The sequence below is a fragment of the Neolamprologus multifasciatus genome, chromosome 15 (genome assembly GCF_963576455.1).
Source record: "Neolamprologus multifasciatus chromosome 15, fNeoMul1.2, whole genome shotgun sequence".
NCBI classification, from domain to species: domain Eukaryota; kingdom Metazoa; phylum Chordata; class Actinopteri; order Cichliformes; family Cichlidae; genus Neolamprologus; species Neolamprologus multifasciatus.
Genome location: NC_140453.1, coordinates 39,791,724 through 39,818,704, shown reverse-complemented (window position 1 = coordinate 39,818,704; position 26,981 = coordinate 39,791,724). Strand labels below are relative to the sequence as shown.

General features: G+C 40.1%; 3 long non-coding RNA genes across 3 annotated transcripts in view; 1 reads left to right on the top strand and 2 right to left on the bottom strand.

Moving 5' to 3' along the window:
• Positions 1-26,981, bottom strand: part of LOC146502758 (uncharacterized) — a 453,186-nt gene that overhangs the window by 312,166 nt on the left and 114,039 nt on the right. The gene's annotated exons all lie outside the window — the stretch shown is intronic.
• Positions 1-26,981, bottom strand: part of LOC146502762 (uncharacterized) — a 146,408-nt gene that overhangs the window by 88,862 nt on the left and 30,565 nt on the right. The gene's annotated exons all lie outside the window — the stretch shown is intronic.
• LOC146502764 (uncharacterized) lies at positions 21,890-25,067 on the top strand. The gene is made up of 5 exons (XR_014869177.1): positions 21,890-22,210; positions 22,661-22,738; positions 23,022-23,058; positions 23,674-23,764; positions 24,558-25,067. It is a non-coding gene; the product is annotated as an uncharacterized LOC146502764 (long non-coding RNA).

Here is a 26,981-nt window from a genome sequence, read left to right as displayed (position 1 = left end):
ATTAGCCAGATTATGTTCAGCTGTGTACTCACCGGTCTCTCATTATCATCCTCATCAGTCTGTGTATTTAAGTCTTCTGTTTCTACTCGTTCTTTGTCGTGTCATTGATGTTCGTGTGATGTTGTCCTCCCCGTGTTCTCTCAGTTCAGTCAGCCATTCAGTGTTCCAGCCAGTCAGTGTCCGTTCACCCTCTGTTCCTCCACTCCTTATAATAAACCTCCACCAGTCTTCACCTACCTGTGAGTCCTGCGTTTGGGTTCCTTCTTCCTCGCCTCCACACAACGCCTGACACTCTGAGGTGTAAATTATTCCAACCCAAGCACCACCACTAAGAAAAGGACACAAAAAGGACCTTTATTTGGCCCTTGATTGCTACGACCTTTGGAGGCAATGGTTGTTCCCCGTGGTGTTGTGGAAGAGGTGCTGTTCCAAGTGTCAATGCTTCATGTATGATATTCATTAATGATGTGACAGTGGAGCATGAGGTGGACCAGCAGAGTGGCGCAATGTCCACAGCAAAGTGAATTTGCTGATGGATGCCAAGCTAGCTGGTTTTCCCCACTTTCAGCAGTGCATAGCATCCTGCTACTTCTACCAGCAGTGACATTATCAACATTATGGCTAACAGCTATCAATTTTTCTAATATTTGGAACACCCAAATATCCATTTGAAAGTTCATTCAAAATGTATTACTATATGGCTTAAAAAGAAACTAGTGCTAGTGATCTGGTTGATGTTCAGAGGTAAACAAAGTAATTATTTACAATGAAATAGAATGTTTCAGAATCTTTAAATAATTTCCCCATTACAATGTTAGAATGTCTGTATAGCAGCATGTGAATATGATCTATAAATAATTTCATTAACAAAGATCATTGTTATTATATTTAGGTCATTCTAGTTTTCCATACATGATCATATACTAGTAGCCTGATGACTATTTATGCCATCTGTCATCCATAATTGCTGTCTACATGCCTATATGTAGAACACAGTTAGACAGCAGATATTGTGACATCAAAACATTCTTTTTGCCCTTTTTTGTTTTGTAATTCTTACAGTTCAGTCATTTTAGGGCTCTTTTTTGCTCTGCTTTAAACCGCCTGTCTTCTGAACAGCCTGGTCTAATAACTCGCGTTCTAAGCTGTGTGGGTTCAGAGAGCCCAGGAGGGACATGTCACTGTGGCTGAAAATATCAATAAAGTTTTATTGGTCTGCAAGGACTGGATAAGAAAATAACAAATTATAGAACGCACTCTGGCACTGGAGGTACACAGCATTACATAACACTGCATAAAGCTAAGATTTACTTGGCATGTTGGAAGGGAAATTTAGGACAGGACACCTACTGTAAAGCAAATGACTGGCCTGATAACTGACAGCATACATGAAAACATTTAAGGCATCAGTCTACTGGAAATTTAAAAGCATGGATTACCTTAGATATAATCGGTGTAATCACCAATCTAATGAAATCTTGCTCGTGTGACCTCCCCCTCCATGGACACACTGAGCATGCAAATACAAAATAACAAATAAATGTGAAATAATGGGTCTTATTTTTCTGACAAGAAGAATATCTTTTGGCCTATATTAGAGGTTCTTTATGGAGCACACTGGACACAGAAGTTAAACATTGGGCCAGTAGGCCTTGATTGAAATAATTTCTGCTTTACATTGTTACAGCGATATGCCAAGAGCCGATCCTACAGAATATAGCCGTGGGTAATTTAAATGATTCTAAGATGACAAAGTTTACATTTTGGAATGATAAGTACAAAGACTGCCAGTTGCTAACATGGATATTCTCAGATTGGATGGTATGGGTGACCAAATTGTTGAATGTAATTTACTGTTTTACATGCGCAAGTTGCAATATGAAAGTCACACAATTTTTTCTAAAATGTATATATTGTGAGGATTTCAATACGGAGATCATTTGGGGGAAAAAACGTGATTTTTACAAATAATTTAATTAAGCTACTTGGCAATTAGACTCTAATGGTCTATCATAGAACTGAACCCCAGCTGTGAGTTAGGACAGAGTCCCTAAGAATCTAGTAGTTGATGAAGATGGAAGCTTTAATAGGGCTCAGAGTGACCAGGTTGGTGCACTGATAGGAGGAGGCGGGTTGCACAAATTAGAGTGTGAAAGACAGAATAGCCCTGAGATTTAAAATATACAGAATGGAGGCTGATTGGCTCATGGAAGATGGGCAGGAAGCTGATTGGACTAGAACAGAGTAATGATGTCATTATTAGTCATTATTATTAGGGAGCTGTCACTTGGTGTTCCCTCTCTCTGCGGTAGACTATCACTTCCTGTTCCAACACACAGTCGTGTTTTTGAGTAGCTTATCTGCAAAGCAAATTTAATGAAAAATTTTAGATAACTTCTTTTTTCATAGTATAATTTTCACGTGCTTCACCCGAAGCACTCTCTCTGTGTACTCTCTGCCTAATTTATTGCCTAAGTATTCACTCACTGTGTCTTTACCGTTTCGCTAGCTTAGTTTGTAGCCGACTCGCTAGTAGCATGGCCTCTTCACCCGTCCCTCCTGCACTTTCCTGCTTATTGTGTCAGATGTTTAGTTACTTCTCAGCCTCCTTTAGCAGTAATGATACTTGTAATAAATGTAGCTCTCCAAAAGTTGATTCTGTTCATCTGGACGTAGTGTTTTCAGTGGAAGAAACGTTTCATCACTCATCCAAGTGACTTCTTCAGTCTAGAATAAATGTAGCCTTTTTGCAGCTCTGGAGGCCAGGATTACTGAAGTGGATACTCAGCTTCGCACCCTTGATACACCTGTAGCTAGCCAGGCCCCTGTAGCCGGTGCAGCCAAAGATAGGCCCTGCTAGCTGCCTCCCGGCAGGCACCGAGCGGCTAGGGAAAGAGGACGGCTGGGTGTCGGTGAGGAGGAAGCATAGTCTTAAACTGAAGCCCCAGGTACACCACCAACCTGTTCAGGTGTGTTTTCCCCGCAACACACCTGCCGGGGATCAAACTCTGGTAATTGGCCATTCTGTTCTGAGACAGAATCACCAATTGGAAAAGTTAGACTGGTGTATTCCTCAGTAAAGATGTTAAAACATGTTATCTAATGTTATTATAAAAACATTCATTAGTGCTGGTAACAGGACGCTCAGTTACTTATGAGTTCCATTATAATACACCCTATAGCTTGACCCTCTAATCTTTTCAATTTACATAATTCCTCCTGAACATAAAATCTCTAAGTTGAAATAATCTTTCACACCTCTGCAGTTGAGCTGTTAATTTGTGGTTGTTTTCTTAAACTGAAACAGTGTTTGTGATTTCAAAATGGCAGTGACAAACTTGGCATAGAGTATAGTTAATGGGCCACAACAGTGACGCAGGCTGAGGAAAATACTGGCTGGCACTCCAGCTGGCATGACACAGCAACTGGTGACATAGTGAGAGGACATCAGGAGTCATTTCCCCCACAGGACATGACTCAGCACAAAGTTACAGGCTTTTCCTTTCCTAATTTCTTCCAGGAAAGATGTGAATATCCCACGATGCATTTACACTGCATATCAGGCTGTAGCAAAGCACAGCAGCCCCTCTGAGTGACATTCAATTACTGCAAGCCCTTTGGTGATGTTTTTACATTTTCTTCCTTGGACGACAGCACTCTCATTTCCATATGAAATTATACCATCGGTTCTCTTGGCAGCTGACTGCGGCTTGATGTTTTTCTTTTCTGCTTTTTCACACTTTCCTAATTTCCCAGGCTTAGCTGAGCCAAGAGGGGGTCCAGGGGAGAAGTTCAAGCAGCTGCTGGAGCCATGTGAGCATTTCAAACTTCATAAGTTTGGATGAAGCTGGGGGTTTTTTAAAGTCTGCTTGAGATCAACAAGCAGCCCGGCTTTATACTGATTGGGGGGAAAAAGAAAAAGAAAATACATTCCAGTGCTGCTCTGCTTTCTGGAGATAACAGCTTTTACAGTAGAAGTCAGCAGGTGGCTTTTTTATCCTAAACAGAAAGTTTGGTGGCGGGCAGAGTTCTGGATGAATGACCAGCAGCAAGTGCAGTGTTTGTGCATATGTTTTTAATGTTTGTGCTGAAGCTTTTTTTTGCAATTGTATTCTCCTTACACATGTATGTTATATTGTATGTTTTGACAGGCCACTAATATTTATCCTCTATGCAGCTATATCTGACAAAAAAAAACTATGTTTAAAAGGGAGAGTGAATCTGAGGGCTGCAAGATATCCTTTGCATCCTAGTGGTAAAACGCATGTCAAGGGAACACTGTTGCTAGGTAACTGCCAAGTAGTTGATGTTGCAAAAGACTTCACCTGGCTCTTTTTTCAAAGAATATCCAAAGATTTTTTTGCAGGAATGAGTCCTAAAACCCATAGGTTACCATTTTTGTGATTTCTGTTCCCTCTCCATTAAATAAAGGTTTTTACCTGCAATAAGGCTTGTAGCTAACACAAGCTTGAACGCTTTTCACATTTTCTCCTACAAAATAAAAGAGAAGACTCGACAGCTGACATTGTATTGTCCATGTATAGTTTAAAATGTCAGCCTTTTACTTCTGCTGATAAAAATTAGCTGATGGGAAAGTACCAAAATCAAGTACAGTTCCTCTAAAATGGAGGCAAAAATGACAAAAATTAATTGGTTTTTTTTTAAATTTTTGATAAAGACTAGTAACAAGCTCTTTATGGTCACTCACAGTTGCAGGAGACTACTCTTGCTAGCACCATCTTGGAGAAGTGCCGGAGGAGGGACAGCAGTCCCAAAAACAGAGTGAGGAAGAGACAAAGGATAGTATATAAGTATAATAATAAAATATAATCATAGTGGGCCACCTAGGCCTAAAATGCCGGGGCCATTTTTTTGTCCCGGTCCAGCCCTGCTCCCAGGACTGTGTGGTGAAGCAAATCTTGATCTACCTTATCTGGATCCAGTTTTACAGAAGTTCATGAGAAAATTATTGTGAATTTAGAAGGACACCAGTATATCATTTTTGTAATTCAAGTTTACAGTCCTTTGAGGACTCAGTCCAGTGTCCTTGGTTACTAGCCCAGTACTCAACTTTCTTTCATTAGCAGTAACATTAATCCGAAGTGGGATTAATGTTACTGTGCACAGTCCCTGCAGTAACACCCATTGACATTACCTGACCACTGCTCTCAGGTTACTAACATTCCTAATATAGAGATGGCATGTTCAGTCTGGAATCTGATGTCACACTTTGGGCTTATGACTGTATCACTAAATCATCAGGACATTAATATGAAGGAGGGGTGTATAATTCCCATTTTAGGTCCTTTTTATACCTTTGTATATCAAACAACAATGTGAGTAAGCAGTTGTAATGGGCCGGAAATGTTGCAAATATTCTCATTAACATTTACAGTTAAGTACAAACTAATGAAATTCCACATAATACAAACATGCATGTACTCTTTGTTTGTACCCCTTCCCTCAGAAGGAGTACACACTAAGTAACAAGAGAAACAACATCAGTAGGGATGGGTATCGAAACCCGGTTCTTGTTGAGAACCGGTTCCCACTGTTTCAATTCCTTGGAATTGTTTGCCATTTTTGCAAACGATTCCCTTACCACAGGATCTGGAATCCCTGCAAACGATTCCAGTTGCCCCAAATGACGTCACCACGTTGCGGAGCGTCATTTACCTGAATGAATGTCGTGTTTTTAATTCCGCTCCGGACTCGTGAATCTCAACCCAGCAGCAGCGGTAACGTTTGTACATCCTCTCCCGTTAATGTGGCAGGTAAATAATCAACTAACAGTTCATACTATGTCAGCACGATCTGCCTTATTACAAAACCTGCCATTACTGTGCGTTTAGGTGACCATGATGAGAGAGAGAGACAGTCTGGATGGCTCAGATGCTGGCAGTTCTCACTGCAGTCTACCGGTAGCGTCTCCTTTCAGGCAGGATAGACGAATGTCACCGAGCAGTGACTAAGTTTGTGGTCAAAGGCTTGCACCCATTTGCCACAGCAGATGCCCCCGATTTTCGGTAAGTGAATGTGTTTAATTGAAGGCAGGGACATTACTGGATATTCTTGTGTAATTGCTACAGAATAATTGTTATTTTATTATTTTACATTTACAATTTTTTTTCCTGGGGACCCTGTGACACCCCATTGAAGAGCCGTAGGCTGTGGATCTCTTAAGATCTCACTGTTGGGTTTGTAAGGCCATGTTACTCCTAAATTTCTATCTTGTTCAAAAACAAAATATAAAACAAAGTTCTAAGCTAATCGATCTTAGTGTTCTCCTTTTTTTAAAAAAAAAAGAATCGATAAAGAATTGAATTGTTAAACAGAATCAAAAATGGAATCGGAATTGTGAAAATCTTATCAATAGCCATCCCTAAATGTCAGTGACATGAAATCAATGAGCACTGACATACTGAGCTGTCCCCAAAAGGTGCCTGCTAGGCCTCACTTCCATTTATTTGGGTCGCTGAACTACACCTCAGCACTGTATTTGTGATTTTGGAGAATTTTTATTGGAATTATATGACAAATAATTAGTGCTGTCAGCGTTAATCTCGTTAAAATGAAGTTAACGCCGTAACTGCATTAATGCAGGAAATTTCCGTTAGCGAGTTATCGCAGATTGCCCTGTACATGGGGCTGCACGGCGTTAGTGCGGTTAGCTCGTTAACGCATTAGCGACATCCAGTAACGTCATTTTAATAAGATTAACCCTGACAGCTGCTTAACAGGGTGAAGGGACACTTTCTCTCGGTGGAACACGGAACACACACACACACACACACATACGCATGTACACTGACACAGACCTACACTCACCCCCCACCCCCCTCCAAATGCCTTCGAAACACCTGTATGTATGGTTGGAAGGGTAAGATGGCACTGGCAAGGCTGGCAGCCTTAACCCAGTTTCCCCCGGGATGAATAAAGTATTATCAATCAATCAATCAATCAATATATGCGTGTTGCATCCAGTCAGTATATAATTGTATCTTGCTAGTCAAGCTAGCATTAGCTCTTAACTTCAAAATTATTCAAAATGTGGATCCCAAAATCTGTGGGTGAAACTAGAACTACTTTCATTGAAGGAGGGTATTTGCGCTTGGGAACTTTGTCTGGTTCCATTTCTACACAGGACAGAAAAATTATCATGAGCAAACACTATAGTTTAGCATTTATTTTATAAATCTGCTGCTGCGTCATTGAAATGTAAATATCTGAACATATAAGTGAAATATGGGCCTATGGCGTTTAACAGTTTATTAAAGACTTTATTACAGACACACTAGAAGACTGTCTAACTATGTTCAAATTACTTTGGATGCATCTGAGCTCCACTCTAATTATTTACTGGTGACAAGAGCACAGTGAGTGGCTAATGAACAAATTTAATGAAGCTTTTTTTGCTCATGGACTCAGTCGAGTTAGTGGAACAATCTGCCTGAAAAGCTCCCAGCGTCATCTAAATCCACTGTATGACACACATTACTGAATTCTGTTCTAGCTTTAATATTTTCATAAAATACTAAAACCATTCAGATTAAAAAGGGTAGTACTGGTAGCTCAGTTACCAGTATTACCCTCAGTGACCTCACTGTTTAGCTCCAATGTGTCCAATACACGGCCTACACACTAATGTCAAAGAGTTTGTGACCTTCACCAGATGAAAGAAAGGTCAGAGTGGCTTTTAGATGATGAGATCAATAAATAGCAGGTGCACCATTTCAAAAAGTGTACTACTGGAGCCATGCAGTCACTTCCAGACATAGATTAGCCTACTCTGTTTATAGAGGGTGGGTATAGAGGGTATAGTGTTGACAACACCATGAGTTATTTACCTTTTTATGCCTGAATGAATCAAAGGTCCGTTATAGGCGGCTTGGACTTCTTTAAGTTTCTTGAAGACATTTCTTCTCTCATCTGAGAAGTTTCTTCAGTTGGAAGAGTCCAGCAGCCCTTGTAATCCCCGACAGATATGAGGATCATTTTGTGCCGTGAAGTCGTAATGATCTCAACCCCCACCTGAGCTCAAGCATCCTGTGGTATAATTGAAGTTGGGGAATAGTGCTGTCACCAAGACAGCATTGCTGTCACCAATGCTGTCTTGGTGATATTATGTAATCTCTGTTTGCCAATGCCTGGCAGTGTGACTGACTCAAGCTGACATCAAGTTGCCACGCAGGCTTGTCCTTGCATGCACCTTTCTCTGCCACACCCAGTGTATACAGTATGTGTGTCAAATAATCAGACACTAACAGTGTTGCACAAAGGTCTGTAGGTGGAAAGATCTATCACACACAAAAAAGTCACATCAGTCGGTTTTTGATCTGCTAGCTTGATCATCTCCAAAAGATGCCACTCAGCTGCATGTAAAACCGTCACATTCTGCCAACAGCTAAATGAAGGGTGCATTTAACTAATCCACTCAGTCAGCTGCTCAACACTTAGTAGGCCATTATTAGTACTATCCTAACTGTTTTAACTATTTTATGTATTTACATCAACTGTATGTAGTGCACTATAAAATCCGTGCATGGCAGTGTATAGCAGCTATTGTAATACGGGATCTGATCTGATATACACTTATTTATATTGTATTTTATTATTTATATCTGTTTGTTTGAATGTTGTGATGACATATATTTAATTTCAGTGTGTTCTTTTGTTGAGTTCTGGTGTTTATAAAGTCAATTTGAGTACAGAGAACTTTGATCTTTGCGTGTGTTATCCTGCTGAAAGCAACACTATAAGGAAATTCCTCTGACCTCCTTTATTAGAGGAAAAAAGCTCAAAAGTCAGACTTGTTAAATTTAAAGAAGATATGTCCGTTTTCTCTGGTCCCCTCCCCAATCAGACCAGGAGTGACATGTTTAGCCGCATGTTCTCCTTAAATTGCTGGCTGTCTGAGTGGTGTCCCAGAAACGATGTGGGCTTCATAGATAATTGGCAAACCTTCTGGAGGAAACCTGGTCTTGTTAGGAGAGATGGCATCCATCCCACTTTGGATGGAGCAGCTCTCATTTCTAGAAATATCGACAAATTTATTAAACCCCTCAAAATATGACTATCCAGAGTTGGGACCAGGAAGCAGAGTTGCAGTCCTACACGCCTCTCTGCAGCTTCTCTCCTCCTGCTACCCCCCCAAAAACCCATCTCCATAGAGACTGTGTCTGCTTCCAAAAAGACAAAAAACAAACTAAAAACCAGCAACAAACAACTTAAACATAAACATTTACAAAGAAAGAACAATACAGTATCCACACCTGAACCAAAGAGTAAAACAGTGAAATGTGGATTATTAAATATTAGGTCTCTCTCCTCCAAGTCTCTGTTAGTACATGACTTAATAATTGATCAACAAATTGATTTACTCTGCCTTACAGAAACATGGTTGCAGCAGGATGATTATGTTAGTTTAAATGAATCAACACCCCCGAGTCATTCTAACTACCAGAAATCTCGAAGCACAGGTCGAGGGGGCGGTGTGGCAGCAATTTTTCACACCAGTCTATTAATTAATGAAAGACCAAGACAGACTTTTAATTCATTCGAAAGCCTGATGCTTAACATTGTCCACCCCAGCTGTGAAACTCAGAAACCAGTCTTACTTGTTATCATCTATCGTCCACCTGGGCCTTACACAGAGTTTCTGTCTGATTTCTCAGACTTTATATCTAATTTAGTTCTGAGCTCAGATAAAATAATTATTGTGGGTGATTTTAACATCCATGTTGATGCTAAAAATGACAGCCTCAACATGGCATTTTATCTGTTGTTAGACTCAATTGGTTTCTCTCAAAATGTAAAAGAACCCACCCACCACTTTAATCACACTCTAGATCTTGTTTTAACATATGGCATAGAAACTGAACATTTAACAGTGTTTCCTGAAAACCCTCTCCTGTCTGATCATTTCTTGATAACATTTACATTTACAATAATTGATTACACAGCAGTGGAGAGTGGACTTTATCAAAGTAGATGTCTTTCTGAAAGCGCTGTAACTAAGTTCAAGAATATAATCCAGCCACTGTTATCATCGTCAATGCCCTGTACCAACACAGAGCAGAGCAGCTATCTGAACGCTACCCCAACAGAGGTTGATTATCTTGTTAATAATTTCACCTCCTCACTACGTACGACTCTGGATACTGTAGCTCCAGTGAAAACTAAGGTCTCTAATCAGAAGTACCTGACCCCGTGGTATAATTCTCAAACACGTACCCTAAAGCAGATGACTCGTAATCTGGAGAGGAAATGGCGTGTCACAAATTTAGAGGATCATCATTTAGCCTGGAGAAATAGTTTGTTGCTTTATAAGAAAGCCCTCCGCAAAGCCAGAACAGCTTACTACTCATCACTGATTGAAGAAAATAAGAACAACCCCAGGTTTCTCTTCAGCACTGTAGCCAGGCTGACAAAAAGTCAGAGCTCTTTTGAGCCAACCATCCCTTTAACGTTAACTAGTGATGACTTCATGAACTTCTTCACAAATAAAAGTTTTATCATTAGAGAAAAAATTACCAATAATCATCCCACAGATGTAATATTATCTACAGCTACTCTTAGTACCATTGATGTTAAGTTAGACTCTTTTTTTCCAATCGATCTTTCTGAGTTAACTTCAATAATTACTTCCTCCAAACCATCAACGTGTCTTTTAGACCCCATTCCTACAAAACTGCTCAAAGAAGTCCTGCCATTGATTAATTCTTCGATCTTATATATGATCAACCTATCTCTAATAATCGGCTATGTACCACAGGCCTTCAAGGTGGCTGCAGTTAAACCTTTACTCAAAAAGTCATCTCTAGACCCAGCAGTCTTAGCTAATTATAGGCCAATCTCCAACCTTCCTTTCATATCAAAAATCCTTGAAAGAGTAGTTGTCAAACAGCTAACAGATCATCTGCAGAGGAATGGTTTATTTGAAGAGTTTCAGTCAGGTTTCAGAGTTCATCACAGCACAGAAACAGCTTTAGTGAAGGTTACAAATGATCTTCTTATGGCCTCTGACAGTGGACTCATCTCTGTGCTTGTCCTTCTTGACCTTAGTGCAGCATTCGATACTGTTGACCATAATATCCTATTAGAGCGATTAGAACATGCTGTAGGTATTACAGGTATTGCACTGCAGTGGTTTGTATCGTATCTATCTAATAGACTCCAATTTGTGCATGTAAATGGAGAGTCCTCTTCACACACTGAGGTTAATTATGGAGTTCCACAGGGTTCAGTGCTAGGACCAATTCTGTTTACATTATACATGCTTCCCCTAGGCAGCATCATTAGAAGACATAGCATACATTTTCACTGCTATGCAGATGACACCCAGCTCTATCTGTCCATGAAGCCAGATAACACACACCAATGAGTTAAACTGCAGGAATGTCTTAAAGACATAAAGACTTGGATGGCCACTAACTTTCTGCTTCTTAACTCAGATAAAACTGAGGTCATTGTACTCGACGCTGAAAAGCTTAGAAATATGGTATCTAACCAGATTCTTACTCTGGATGGCATTACCTTGGCCTCCAGTAACACTGTGAGGAACCTTGGAGTCATTTTTGACCAGGATATGTCCTTCAACGCACATATTAAACAAATATGTAAGACTGTGTTCTTCCATTTGCGCAACATCTCTAAAATTAGAAATATCCTGTCTCAGAGTGACGCTGAAAAACTAGTTCATGCATTTATTACTTCCAGGCTGGACTACTGCAATTCATTATTATCAGGATGTCCAAAAAACTCACTGAAAAGCCTTCAGCTAATCCAAAATGCTGCAGCAAGAGTACTGACAGGGACTAGAAAGAGAGAGCATATTTCTCCTGTTTTGGCTTCCCTTCATTGGCTTCCTGTTAAATCCAGAATTGAATTCAAAATCCTGCTCCTCACATACAAGGTCTTAAATAATCAGGCCCCATCTTATCTTAATGACCTTGTAGTACCATATTACCCTATTAGAGCACTTCGCTCTCGCTCTGCAGGCCTACTTGTTGTTCCTAGAGTATTTAAAAGTAGAATGGGAGGGAGAGCCTTCAGTTTTCAGGCCCCTCTTCTGTGGAACCAGCTTCCAGTTTAGATTCGGGAGACAGACACTATCTCTACTTTTAAGATTAGGCTTAAAACTTTCCTTTTTGCTAAAGCATATAGTTAGGGCTGGACCAGGTGACCCTGAATCCTCCCTTAGTTATGCTGCAATAGATGTAGGCTGCCGGGGGATTCCCATGATGCATTGAGTTTTTCCTTTCCAGTCACCTTTCTCACTCATTATGTATTAACAGACCTCTCTGTATTGAATCATATCTGTTATTAACCTCTGTCTCTCTTCCACAGCATGTCTTTTATCCTGTCTTCCTTCTGTCAACCCCAACCGGTCGCAGCAGATGGCCGCCCCTCCCTGAGCCTGGTTCTGCCGGAGGTTTCTTCCTGTTAAAAGGGAGTTTTTCCTTCCCACTGTCGCCAAAGTGCTTGCTCATAGGGGGTCATATGATTGTTGGGTTTTTCTCTGTATCTATGAAGCGCCTTGAGGCGACTTTTGTTGTGATTTGACGCGATATAAATAAAATTGAATTGAATTGAATTGAATTTAAATTTAGCAGAAGAAGAGTACAGTTCTGGTGTACTCAGGTAGCCTGTGGCATTTAACAAGACTCAACAGGTACCAAAGAGCCCAGATACTATCCTCAACCCATTACACCACCACCTGTGCAAAAAAGTAACCTCATTTTCTTTTGCTGGCTAAGATTATTGCCACTCACTGTGGTCTTTGGCTATTTTAGCTTTTGTCTTTTAAGAGTTTCATTTTCATTAGGGCGAAAAAAGGAAAACTTCACCCTTCAAGTTCTTAATGAACATTTCATTTTAAATATTAAAATGTCTGTACTTGCAGGAGCAAAAGGTTCCTTTGTACCAGCTCCAAACCTGGTAAGCATTAAAAGTGAGTTTGTGAAAAGGCTATAAGCCATTTCCATATGGTGATTTACATAAGAAAATAGAAGCAGAACATGTGCAGTTTAAGTTAGAAAACAAGTAAATAAATAGATTAAGGAAGGACAACAGGAACAGAGAAAGAAATCAGTGAAGACCAGAGAAGAGTAGTAGTAGACTGGGGCTAATTAGAGTAGCCCAGTTGACTGGCTTTTGACAGAATGTTAATGACTTGTATCAGCAGTGGCCAACTGCATTAACACAATATTTTGCTTTCATGAATTTAATGTTTGATCCATCCTGGTATTGTATATATAGAGAACCCAACAGTTCCCCTTATTTTTCACCCTAGTGTGAAAATAATCATCCATCTGTCCGTTTTGTTCCACTTACTGTAGCCAATTCAGTTGCACCTCTGCTAAATTACAAATTAAAGAGGTGCAACTGCAGCTCTACAGTGTCTTGTAGCTCCTGCTTCTTCTTCCAGTTACCCACTGCAATATGATTTATTTTTTTTTAGATTTGAATATCAAGAAATGAAAGATGTAGAAATCTGTACTGTTTGTTTACTAGTTAACACAACAGATCTAACAGTCACTATTCAGTATAGTCAGCATGGCCTTGTTTAGTAGCTGGCAGGTAAAAAAAAATTTGAGACGAACAGTGGTGTGTGTAAGGTGCATTTCAGGTAACTGTATTACTGCTGAAATGAACTAAAAAGATTAAAATGAAAAAAAATGAATGAAATGAAAAAAAAAATCCACGCATCCATCATTTTTGTACATTAACATTAGTGCTTTCACTAATTTGGTGACTCGGGTCGGAGTGACCCAGGATCCCTGAGCAGTTATGAATTATATTATTATTGTATTACTGTCCTTCTCCCTGTTTGCGCGTGTGTGTGTATATGGCTGTGTCCCATTTCAGGGTCTGCACGCTTGAAGTACGCGCACTACGCATGCTACGTACGGTGCGTACTATAAGTACGAGAAGTGCGGAAGTGAGAGGCTTGTGAAATGGGACGGTATATGCTTCGTTGCGCTGTTCAGGTTGCCTAGCAACCATGATACTAACCGCGAGACACGTTACATACAGCTTTGTTTGACAGAAATGAAGGAGAAAATTGTTTTGTTGGTCAATCATTTTTGTCATGACATCACTTTGATTAGTTGAGTATCTGAGGCTGAGACCACAGGACTGTAAAACATGATTCAAGGGCTTCATTTCTGTACTGAACAGTTATTTAAGATTAGCTAGTAAATAATAATTAGTTAATGTTGTTCACGAGACTAAAGTCATCTCACTATGGTAATGTAAATATAATATGGCCAATATTATAGTATTGTCAGATTATTATGATTGATATATATATATATATATATATATATATATATATATATATATATATATATAATCTATATCACTGACTTTCAGCTTGTTGTGTTTGTGGATATATGACTGACTTTAATTATCCATAAAATCATCTGATTCTCTGTAAGATTAAGGTCGACTATATGTATATTTAGAAGTAGAGGCTTTAAAACCAAGTTAATGCTGAAAGTACAAACATCACTAGTGTCACATAACTTTGCCGACATGTGGCCAACAGTAATGTTTTAATGTTCTTCGTTATTAAACATTCGCACATGAATAAGTGACGTCATATTCAGTACTTACTTTTGACAGTTCACTTTTCGGCCGCTCCCTTCTGCCGTATTTTGCGGCAAAATTATCCACACCCACCGCCACGCTATGAATTGTGGGATATATGGGACCACGAAGCGTGCACCGGACCACGCTTGATATTTGGGGAAATCGATGGCGCATTTGGAGTATGCATTTGAAGTACACTTCGAATTGGGACAGCCGTCGTCGCGTGGCGGTGACGTAACCGCACTTGAAATGCGTACTTCAAGCGTGCAGACCCTGAAATGGGACACAGCGTATGTGTTTCTGCTGGCGCCTTCAGGCCTGGTGGGCGTGGCCCTGCTGGTGGACTGGCCACACCCGAAGCTACACACCTGCTGCTGATCAGGCCTCGTCGGGGGAGCTACTTAGGAGAGTCTTGGAGTTCCCACCGATGCGGGATCATTGTGTGAGACTCCACGTTAGTCATCCAGTTGAGCTTAGTTAGTGTGTGTGTATGCCCGTGTTTGTGGTTGTATGTGTCCTGACGGCTGCTTCTATTGTGTCCCCAGGAGAAGTGTGGAGCGCCAGACAGCAGCCAGCACGAGGAGTGCTGAAACACGGACTGTTCACGGAGAGACACGACACGGGAGTCAGGGGAAATCACTGGGATTTATTGTTGTTATTTCCACACACTGTAAATAAACGCACTGTTTATACACAGAGCACCGCGCCTGGGTCCTCCTTCCCCACATCCCCACGGTCTGCCATGCCAAACCGTGACAAAAATAATATTAGTACATGACAATATAAATGTTAATCCAATATAAATTCAAATTGCTAATCAATGAATCTCTCGTAGGACACAAGCAGTGAAAGAGAATTTAAAACAACTCTTTTCTGTTGCCTACATTGCAGAAGGTGACTTTATCTCCACACCTAAACAGGAAAATGAGAACAATTTGGGGTTAAAGTTGAATCGAGCAGGTGGGTGATTCCTAAGATTGGTTGTAGTGGCTCAGCATGGGGAAAATAATCCCAACTCACAATAATTTCTAATGTAATGTAGATTTTCTTAGAGTATAGGCTGTGATCTGCTGACCTGCTGCTCTTTCTGGATTTACACATGTGAATTCAACAAGAAGTGAGCAGATGTTTCACGAGCAATCTGACATCTAAAATAACAACAGGCTGTATACTGTACCACATGCAGTTAGTTTGACAGTGAAATTCGCGTAATTCTTCTAAGCATCACCAGTTTAAATGCAAATTCATCTACCATACTTAATGTAACCTACCACTGACCATTAGCACCACAGCTACTCTACAATACAACATGCTAACCTGTTTATCCTGCTCTAAACTACAGATGCAACATATGAAAAACACAAAGTTAGTGTCACTGAGCAAACCTTATCTTAACATCTAATCTCTCTTTTTCCTTTCCTCTCCTCTCTTTCTTACATCTTTCTCTCTATCTGTAAGCAAAGTTAGCTCTCTTTCTTTTCTCTCCCTGTAAAACAGAGCAGCTGTGTCTTTAGCTAGCAACACACTGTGCAACAGAATTCACAGTTAGTCTGTTTGCTGATGTTTGTTGAGCTGATAGAAACTTTGCATTTGCAATTACTTGACAGTTAAAAAAAGTTATTCCTTTTATAACCACTAATTATTAAGTATAGAGCGGCTCCTCCTCAACCTCCTCCACCACAGGTACAACATGCCCAGGACCCTGTACAGTTCGCGGATGTCAGAGTGGAGGATGCCATCCTGTACCTCCTACTTAGAGCCCACTCACACCTGGACAACGGAAAAGGCACAGTCAGGATCCTGTTTCTTGACTTTTCAAGTGCCTTTAATACCATCTGGCCCTGTCTGCTTCAGGAAAAACTAAACAGGATGCAGGTGGACCCCTGCCTGGTCGCTTGGATCTCCGACTACCTCACTGACAGACCACAGTACGTCAGGCTAAAGGACATCACGTCTGACACTGGTCAGCAGCACAGGGGAACCACAGGGGAACCACAGGGAACTGTGCTGTCCCCTCTTCTCTTCAGCCTGTACACCTCTGACTACTGCTATAACTCTGAATTATGCCATATTCAGACGTTTGCGGACGACAAGGACATCATGAGGTGTATCTGGGATGATCAGGAAGAGGAGTACAGGAGTCTGGTGAGGAACTTTGTCACATGGAGTCACACAAACCACCTGCAACTCAACACCTCAAAGACTAAGGAACTGGTTGTGAACTTTAGGAGGTCCAGACCAGGTCCACTGCCAGTTCAGATAGAGGGAGAGGAGGTGGAGGTGGTCAACATGTACAAGTACCTCGGGCTGTGGATAGACAACAAACTGGACTGGTCATGCAACACGCACCACCTGTATAAAAAAAGGCCAAAGCAGACTGTATTTCCTCAGGAGGCTTTTAACATCTGCAGGAAGCTCCTGAAGATGTTTTACCAGTCGGTGGTTGCCGGAGCACTGTTCTATGCTGTGGTGTGCTGGGGGAGCAGCACAGCAAAGGACTCATCCAGGCTGGAAAAACTAATCAGGAAGGCTGGCTCTCTGGTCGGCATGAAGCTGGACACTCTGTGCACAGTGGCAGAGAAAAGGACACTAAAGAAACTGCTGAACATTATGGACAATGCTGGGCATCCTCTGCACACGGTCGTAAATAATCAGAGGAGCCTATTCAGTGACAGGATGCTTCTCCCAAAGTCAAGAAACAACAGACTTAAAAACTCCTTTGTCCCACACGCCATCAAACTGAGGGAGGGGAAACAAGAGGACAAAAGAGGGCGGAAACAACTAAGTTGCAGTGCTTTTTTTCACTGTGCAATATTTGCAATATTTTTTCTTATGTTCAACTGTGCAATAATCACTGTGCAATAGACTCACTCAAATATGCAATCCACTGGTATTTCTATTTATCCCTATTATATATTCTGAATTTATATATGCATAGGTTATCAAAAATATCTGCATCTAAATTACTTTAGATAGCCACATTGATGTTTTGCCTAGCTCACTTATGCACCTATACATCTATACATCTATGATAGAAACATATCCATCCAATAAGCTAGCAAGTTCAACTTCATCATAAAAATAAAGCTGTACTAACAGACCAACATAAAACTAAAAGGTAGATCTAACAATATTGGTCTTAATGTATACTTCATTGATCCCCGTGGGAAAATTCCTCTCGGCATTTAACCCATTCACTCAGTGAAGCAGTGGGCTGCCATTGGGCGCCCAGGGAGCAGTGTGTAGGGACGGTACCTTGCTCAGGGATACCTCAGGGTAGCCGTTCAGGGGAATTGAACCCCTGACCTTCCGATCACAGGAAGGTTAGCTCACACTGAGCTATCCCTGCCCTTGACTTGTGATTTTATTTTATTTCTTTAATTTTTATTGGCTTGCAACAGCAGAAAGTCTCTCTGTGATGACATCTCAAATACTGATTGGCTGAGGCAGTTGTTGCCTCTTGGGTAACATCCAAATGTTGGTCTCAGAAAAAAACAGCTACTTGGCAATATCAGGATTTGCTGGGCAATGAGTGAAAAACTGACAAAACTGGTTGGAGAGGGTAGATTTCAGGTTTGTTAAGAGAGATTAAAAAAAAAGAGAAGAGCAAGAATTAGGCATTACCAGTGACACAGTTTGAATCTAATTGAAAAAACAGATTGATAGAGATGGACAGAGAGAGCCAAGGGCACCAAGAGAAAGTGTGCCAGATGCAAACAACCACCTACAGCGATGTCAAATGACCCCACTTCCTTTCCGAGTGTCTCATATCTGTTTTCACACAGGGTGGAACAAAGCTAGCAGGAACAACCAAAAGACAGAGATAGGGAATGACAGCATGAGAGCAGAGGACAGAAAGACAAACACAAGAACATGAAGGAGGGAGGCAGATGGGCAAACTGAAAATAGCCAAAAGGCATAACAATAGAAGACTCTTCCAAAGCATCCTGAGCAGATCCTGGGACCATTAGTATACACACTGGGATTTGTGCAGTTTGGTCCCTTGTAATGTGACAATACATGTGGACTCACAACAGGAGAATTTGTCAGGGCAATAGGTTCTAACAAAGAGATGAGAGAATATTTGCCCTGAATATCATATGTGGTGCGTGGACTGTAAGATAGAGACATACACATGGAGATACACAGAGAAGCTCCAGCTACAAAAGCTTTTGATATGTCTGATACAATGTCCTTAAAGGCACGGCCACAGGGGTGAGCCGGAGACGCAGCAAGAACAAAGAGTCTAGAGAACAGATGGAGTGAAGGAGACAGAAGGAAGCAAGGAAAGACGGAGGACGAGGAGAAGAGGGGAGTGAAACATATCAACTGTAGGGGAACCAGAGGAAGCCGTGCTGTGTTTCTGCAAGAACACATGGAGTTGCTCCTCACAGCAACTCATCAAAAGCAGCAGCTTTTTGATCTGAATGCCACACACACACACACAGAGAGAGAGAGAGAGAGAGAGAGAGAGAGAGAGAGAGAGAGAGAGAGAGAGAGAGAGAGGTATTTTCTTGCAGGCAAGCAAGGAAAATAAAAACTTACTGAAAAGACAGCTTTACCAGTTAAACCTCCACCATTTAAAGTTAAGTGTTTTTAATGGTGGAAAGCTCTTTTCTTTCCCCTCAACCCCCAACCAACTGCCAAAGGTCTCTTCCTGTTAAAAGGTAGTTCTTCCTCCCCACTATTCTCCAGTTCTTGCAGATAGTGGAATATGTGACTTGTAACATTGTAGGGTTTTTTCTGTGGTGCTGTGGAAATATAATTGAATTTAAATGAAACATTTGTCTTTGTGGAGAACATATGTAGAATAAGACATCCCTTTACACATAAACTAATGAAATAAAAAAGGACCTATATTCCGGTGGCCTTTGCCAGCTCCTCAGATAACCAGATCAATGTGACGTAACACTCCTGACTACTGCATCATCGTACTGCTTTTGGATGGTGGATCAACATATTTAACAAGTAAGATCACTGTGTAAGACACAATGATATATAACCCTTAAAAAATAATTTACATGCAGATGAAAACAATTATTTTAAACTGTTTTTGTTTGTTTTGTTTTTTTAATTCCCATCTGGGCTGTCTAATATTAGTCCATGGATTGGATATTCCATTACACAACCAAATAAAGTTTCAGTCATTTATTGTATTCAAAAACCCAAAGATTTGTGTTTGCATCAAACAAGTCAGTAGGTGTGATTTTAAAGATTAAATGAATGGTGAAACATGATGATCTAATATCCAAGACATCTTTGTACTGTGTTGTACTGCCTAACCACCAGCCTGAACCCTGGAGAGAGTAGAGCTAATGAGTGTGTGTGGGTATGTTTATTAAAAATAACAATGTGATGAGGGTGAGGATGTGGTATCTCCTTTACCCTCTTAATATACTGGGCAAGATGTCTGACTGCATAGCTGTGGACCCGTGTCTTATGAATGCCTTATTATGTTCATCCTGACTCCCTGAATGAGAAGAGAGCCAGATGGCGGTGATCTCTTTGTGCCTTATTCGTGCAGCATTTTGAGTCCTCAAAGGTTAGAAGATCAGAACCAGTGATTGTTTCTGCTGTTTTTAATGACTGCTTGGAGAGATTTTCTCTCTGTCTAGGTGGTAATCCCAAACCAGATAGTGATGGTGAGAACACTCTCCACAAAATTCCTGTAGGCTTGGATGAGGGCCTGATGTCTCACACAGGCTTTTCTCAGCAGCCTGATAGAGTACAGCTACTGCTTTCTTTTTATTTTGTTGTGTGCCAAAACTGTGGACTTATCTTGGACCGTTTGTACCACAAAGCAGACCATATTTTTTCAGAAAAACAGAAATTTCACCCACCATACAGCTTTTGTGAAAGGGGAAACTATTCATAGAGGAAAAATAACCAAGCAACATGTCAAGATTTTTTATTTTATTTTATCAAAGTCAAATAACTTGTATAGATAATTTGTCCTTTAAACAATCAATGAATTTGTAATTGTAAGTCAGTGGTAACTCATTTAGGGTTAGGGTTTTGGGTTTCAGTCAGGTCAACATCCACATCTTTTGAAGGAATTTTCACCTTCCGGCAAAACCAAATTGAAAAATTTTTAATCTAGAAAAATAATGATACCAAAATCTGTGTATGCAGCTTCATTTGAAATTTAACATAATCTAGTCTCTGGAATAACAATATTTGAATGCTTATTTAATATTTGGCTAAAAGAAGATGCAACCCTAACCCTAGATGCCATTGAACTGCTTAATGATAGTACATTTGTGCCACAGGAGCGACAGCTGATTGGATCATCCATTGCTGTTGATATTACATTTATTTTAAACTTCAGTGTATTCGCTCAGCAACTGCTAAGTGTGAAAATCAGATCAGAGTCCACCATGGACTATGGAAACTTAAAAGACACTGTTACAAAAGAACATCATCAAATGGCAAGTGATTGCTTTTAACTGTCAAGTCCTTCTGACACTTTTTCCCATGTGACAACTGATGGACAGGAAATTGCAAACAGCTTTTAATGTGTTAATCTCTTTGGAAACACCCCACCATCCACCTGTGATATCTTAGCACCTGCTGGCTTTCCATGTGTTGAGTTTAATGAATAAAGCTGTTAAACTTTGACATTTAAGTATTTCATGAAAAATTCATCTCAGAAAAATTGGCAGGCTGAAAAAGTAAGTAGTACTAAAAAAAAATAATTGGAGGGACATTTTGCAACTAATTAGGTTGATTTGCAAGAGGTCAGTAACATGACTGGGTACAAAAAGAGCGTCTTAGAGAGGAAGAGTTCTACAAAGGAAAGATAGAGATTTACCAATTGCTACAACTTGTGGTACAATTTCAAAATAATGTCCATTGGTGTAAAACTGTGAAGACTTTGAATATGTTCCGGGTCGCTGCTTGTGCGGTCGACCGGCCAGTCAGCTGAGCAGTTTTGCGTTCTTTTTCTAAGTTTAATGCTCTTTTCGTTGTTGTTTTTCGCCGTCTACTTGGTAGATTTGTATTCTTTTCCTTTTTCCTTTTCCTCATTTTTGTGATTTTCGGACTTGTTTTCGACACTTGACATGACCCCAAGGCTCACCTACACCAGAGACTCCGGCTTTTCCGCTCCGCTCCCAATGAGTACTTTCCAGAGGAAATACTCCGTGGACACGGAAATCAAAACACTCACAATAACAAGGTAACCAGGAGGGGATTAAAGAAGAGTGGGGTGAGAGCCAGACTCAAGAGGGAGACACACAAACAACAAGCGCTCCCATCCATTATCCTTGCTAATGTGCGGTCTCTCCACTCCAAGCTACACTGTAAACCCCAACAGTCTACCTGACTTATAAAGTTTGTGGATATAACAATTGAAATTCCTCACAAAGTTGAAACAACTTAAAACTTTTCTGTTCTGTTAACGATTCAAACAGTTATAATTGTACATGGCTTAGAAGTTAAGAGTAAATACTGCTTTCTTAATTATGATTTTTGAGTAAATGTTTTTTTTTTCGAGCTCCGCATGTGTACGTCAACTACGTCATGACGTTTTCTCTCTAACCTGAACGACGACAGAAAATTCTGTTCAATATGGCTGCCCTTCTCGAGCGACTGGAGAGCACATTTGGAGAAACTTGTAAGTAAAACGGAACCTTCGTTATGTTTATTTTTTCCGTAAAAAAGCAAGTATATTAATATGTTGAAGCCAATAACTTGTTTTCGAATGCGCTGTTGTGTTTAAAAGCACAGACCCAGGTAGTGAATAGTTGTTCGCTGTTGTTCGCGCTCTTTTTCAAACCGATGATGTCATTAGTTTTACAGTTTTAACCGATTAAAACACAGTTTTAATAAGAATCACACATAAAGAAAGGGTCTCAGTGATATTTTAACGACCCCTTGCCAACACAAGAAAGTTTTACAACAGCAGCCTCATTGTTCGGCAGGTTGTTTTTTCTTCTCATTAGCATCGTTCAAAAGTGACTTAGCTAGCAGTGGCAACTTCAATCTAAAACAATTGAAATATAGCAAGGTGTTGTATATTTAGTGTGCTGATAAGGTTTTCAATATTTTTATTTTTTCTTCCAAGGCTGAAGACCGAAGACAAAAAGACAGAAGGAAACAAATTCAGACCGCAATTAATTTCAGGTGGAGACAGTAAACACAGGTGAGTTGAAAGATCTATTGAAGAGTCCTTTCTTCATGGCCATTAAAACATTTTTAGGTTAAAAGACCTGTTTGTTTGGTTTTTTTTAAATCATGCCCCTGCTTTGTCACACTGAATCATGTTGAAAAGATATATTTTCATGGCATCCCCCATTACCATTACCTTGTACTTCTTTCTACCAGTCTATTTTATTTTGTAACATTAACATCTTAAATGTACCCCGCCAGTTTAATTATTAATAGCTGTGTTAGTATTTATAATGCATTTTTTTTATTATGTGCAGATCTACCAAGGGTCAGTGGCACAGTTCACCTTTTGTGGTAAGTTATAACACTTCATATGTGGTCACATAAGTAAGTTGTTTCATCAGTTGTTCAGTTCTTATAAAATAATGTTGTATAATTGTACCAAATCACTGAGGATACATCCAATGTGTAAATCCCAATCAACAATTTTACTGTGATATTCGCTCGTGTTTAGAGAATCTCCATTATCTTTGTTACTGAGTTTCCATTTTTGTAGGGCCAAATTTGTATTAAAAATTAATATTTTCATATGATGTGAAATGACTCAATCATTTCTAATTTTTAGAAGAAACCATTCATTAAGTCCCTTAAGGTGCAGATTTCATATATTGATAATGATAAAATTAACACAAATTAAAAGTTTCACTGATAAACACAATTTTTCCTTGCTTTGAACCCCATGTTCTATATAGATCTGGAGAACACTATTTTAAAATACTGTGTAGGGTTTTTGTCAAATGATTAAGAAACAGACTCTTTGTCACAAGAGACAGAAAGGTTGTATCTTAAAAGAAATGTCTCCAAAATTTAGTAGAGTCCGATGTCATGCAGTTTCATAAACATGTATTCTCCCCAAAGAATGACACCTGAAAACTTTGCGTTAAATGAACTTTTCTTTTCCCTTTTTAGGAGGCGCCTGATATCAACGTGAAACGCACTGCAGTACTTCGTGCCCTTCCTGTATACCTGCGGGAGGAGGACCCAGAATTCTTTAAGACATGTAATGTAAATGTATTTTTGCATCACTTAAATTCTGCCAGTGAGATAAAATGCCATGGATTTTTTTTTAAATACAATTCAATACCCTAGCAGCTAACAATTGTACAAGCAAAATACCCTCTCTTTAGAAAACCCTCACACACACACACACAAACACACACACAGGGTCAGGAGCAAGGCACAGGCATATCACAGCACTTCGGCTATGCTGCAGGTGGCCCAAAAGCCAGGCTGAAGTCAAGATTTAGTTTCTTTTTGAGATAAAGTCATGAAATAAAAAATTACTTTTTTTTTTTTTTTAGAAAAATAACAAACATACAAATTATGTAGTGCAAGAAGCTAACACTTTAGCATTAGTTAATGTACATTTTTCAAAAAAAGTAGAGTACCTTAACTCGTTACAAAGTAACCCACTACACTGCTGAATGTTTTGCTAGATTACAGGTCATGCTTGTCTCATTCTCTCAAACCAACCTTACTTATTTAATTGGAGCGATCGTGGCTCAAGAGTTGGCAGTTTGTCTTGTAATCGGAAGGTTGCCGGTTCGAGCCCTGGCTCCGACAGTTTCGGTCTTTGTGTCCTAGGGCAAGAAACTTCACCCGTTGCATACTGGTGGTGGTCAGAGGGCCCGCTGGCTGCAGTGTCCGGCAGCCTCGCCTCTGTCAGTGTGCCTCAGGGCGGCTGTGGCTACAATGTAGCTGCCTTCACCAGTGTGAATGTGTGTGTGGATGACTGAATGTGTAAAGCGCTATACATTACAGGCCATTTACCATTGATACTGTGTCTATTCCAGGCGGACGCATTGGATGAGTCGACCCTAATTGACACTCCAGTTGCCCTTCTCACTGTGGTTACCGACGGCGCTTCCCAGTCCAGTCCATTTTACTTCCTCAAGCATGGCTGTTGTGGTGAAAGGCGACTAGGTGATGCGTGATATTCCCAGATTTGCAGATGCATTTGCTTTATTGTTTGGCTTGATCTATGCTCTGCATTTAGACTACCCCAGGAAGCTCGTTCACACATTTACCTTTGTCCAAAATATCTTCATGGGGCTTGATGACGGCAAACCCCTGAAACCCCTGCCTACATGCTCTTAAGGAATATAAGGCAATGTTTGTTAGGACATGCACTCTGTTACTGAGCACTTTGTTTGAAGCACTTTATTTAAAGCACTTTAAGTTTACTACAGGCTTTGGGTGGATTTAACCATCAGTTTACCTAATTTTCCTATACTTGACTGCCTTATCTGGTTATTTGGAAGCTGATTGTCTTTGTACCCATTTTAAAAAATTGTTTTTCATTTCTATTTTTTAAAAAAAAGTGATTAGTATTTGACTTTTTGTTTTGCATTTTTGTGTATTTTGAGAAAGTTGCAATTAGGACTGATATCGTCCTTTGTGAATTTATAATAAGATAAATGTTCTACACTGAATTTATAATGCTCACTTTATGGTGCCCATGTCCAAACGATGTTAGTGGTTTTGTAAAAACATTTGTGATGTTTTTAAATTTTCATGACAAAATGTTAAATAAACAAAATGTAAAGTAACTGAATTTCCGTACATTTTTTTTTTTGTAGTCTACACTCAAACATTGAAACATAAATGTCTTTTAATTAATAATCATATAATTTGAGTTTAGGTTGTAATATAATTGCATTGTGTTGCATCAAAATAATAAACTACAAGAAACACAAAAATATTGAAATTAAAGTATACAGTCTTTGAGTAAAGCTCAATTAATTAAATATAAAATATAATTTTACGTTTTTAGGTTAACAATAAATACAAATTTTGAGTACCCCCATACTTAGAAGAGATGAGTTTGTGTACTTAAATCTTTTGAGGTAATCAGTTTCCACAAAAGTTTTGAGTTCAGTCAACTTGTTCGGGTTTACAGTGTAGACGAGCTGCAAGCCTGCGTCAACCACCTGCATGAGTACAGAAATGCCTCCGTTCTGACATTTACAGAATCGTGGTTAAACAACAGTGACGATGATAGCACGCTGCACATTGATGGCTTTTCACCATCCCTTCGTATGGACAGAGACCGCGAACGCACCAGGAAGCAACATGGCAGCGGCGTGTGTCTGTATGTAAACAACAGCTGGTGCTCTACAGTCACTGTGAGGGAGAAGCTGTGCACTACAGACATTGAGCTTCTGGCTGTTTTCCTGTGCCCCTACTACCTCCCCAGAGAATTCCCACAGCTTTTCATCATCTTGGTTTACATCCACCCCAGAGCTGATGCAGCTAAAGCCACAGAGTACTTCAGCAACACTCTGTATATACTGGAACAATTATCACTGGACTCTCCCAAGTTCATCCAAATTCCCCTGACAATTCACTTAAATTATACCAACAATATGTAACATGCAGCACACATCAGGGGAAGACTGAATAAATGCTACGGCTCTGTACCAGATGCATTTAAAGCCCTACCCCTCCCCCTCTTGGCTCAGCAGACCACCACACCATCCTGCTGGCCCCTGCTTACACCCCGGTCATCAAGAGGATTAAAAAGGTCACCAAAATCATCAAGCATTGGACAGCGGAAAGTATCCTCACCCTACAAGGATGTTTCGAAGCCATTGACTGGGACAACCTTCTTTCTCCCTCTGATGACATCGATGAACAAGTCAACACGGTGACATCATACATCTCCTTCTGTGTTAACAACATTATCCCCTCAAAAACAGTCTCCATCTACCCAAAACAACAAACCCTGGATCACCAAGGAGCTCAAGGAAATCCTTAATAGAAAAAAAGAGGATTTTCTTCACCGGCTCTGCACTGGATAAAAAGGAGGTCAACAGGGAGGTCAAGAGGGCCATGAAAACTGCTAAACTGGAGTATAAAAACACAGTTGAAAACCACAGGGGACCTCCGCTCAGCCCGGCAGGGCCTCAAAACCATGGCCTCTGTGAATACAGGGTGGGCCATTTATATGGATACACCGTAATAACATGGGAATGGTTGGTGATATTAAAGTCCTGTTTGTGGCACATTAGTATATGTGTGGTGGCAAACTCCTCAAGATCGGTGGTGACCATGGTGGCCATCTTGGATACAACTTTTGTTTTTCCAATAGGAAGAGGGCCATGAGACACATCAAACGTATTGGTAATGTCACAAGAAAAACAATGGTGTGCTTGGTTTCAACGTAACTTTATTCTTTCATGAGTTATTTACAAGTTTCTGACCACTTATAAAATGTG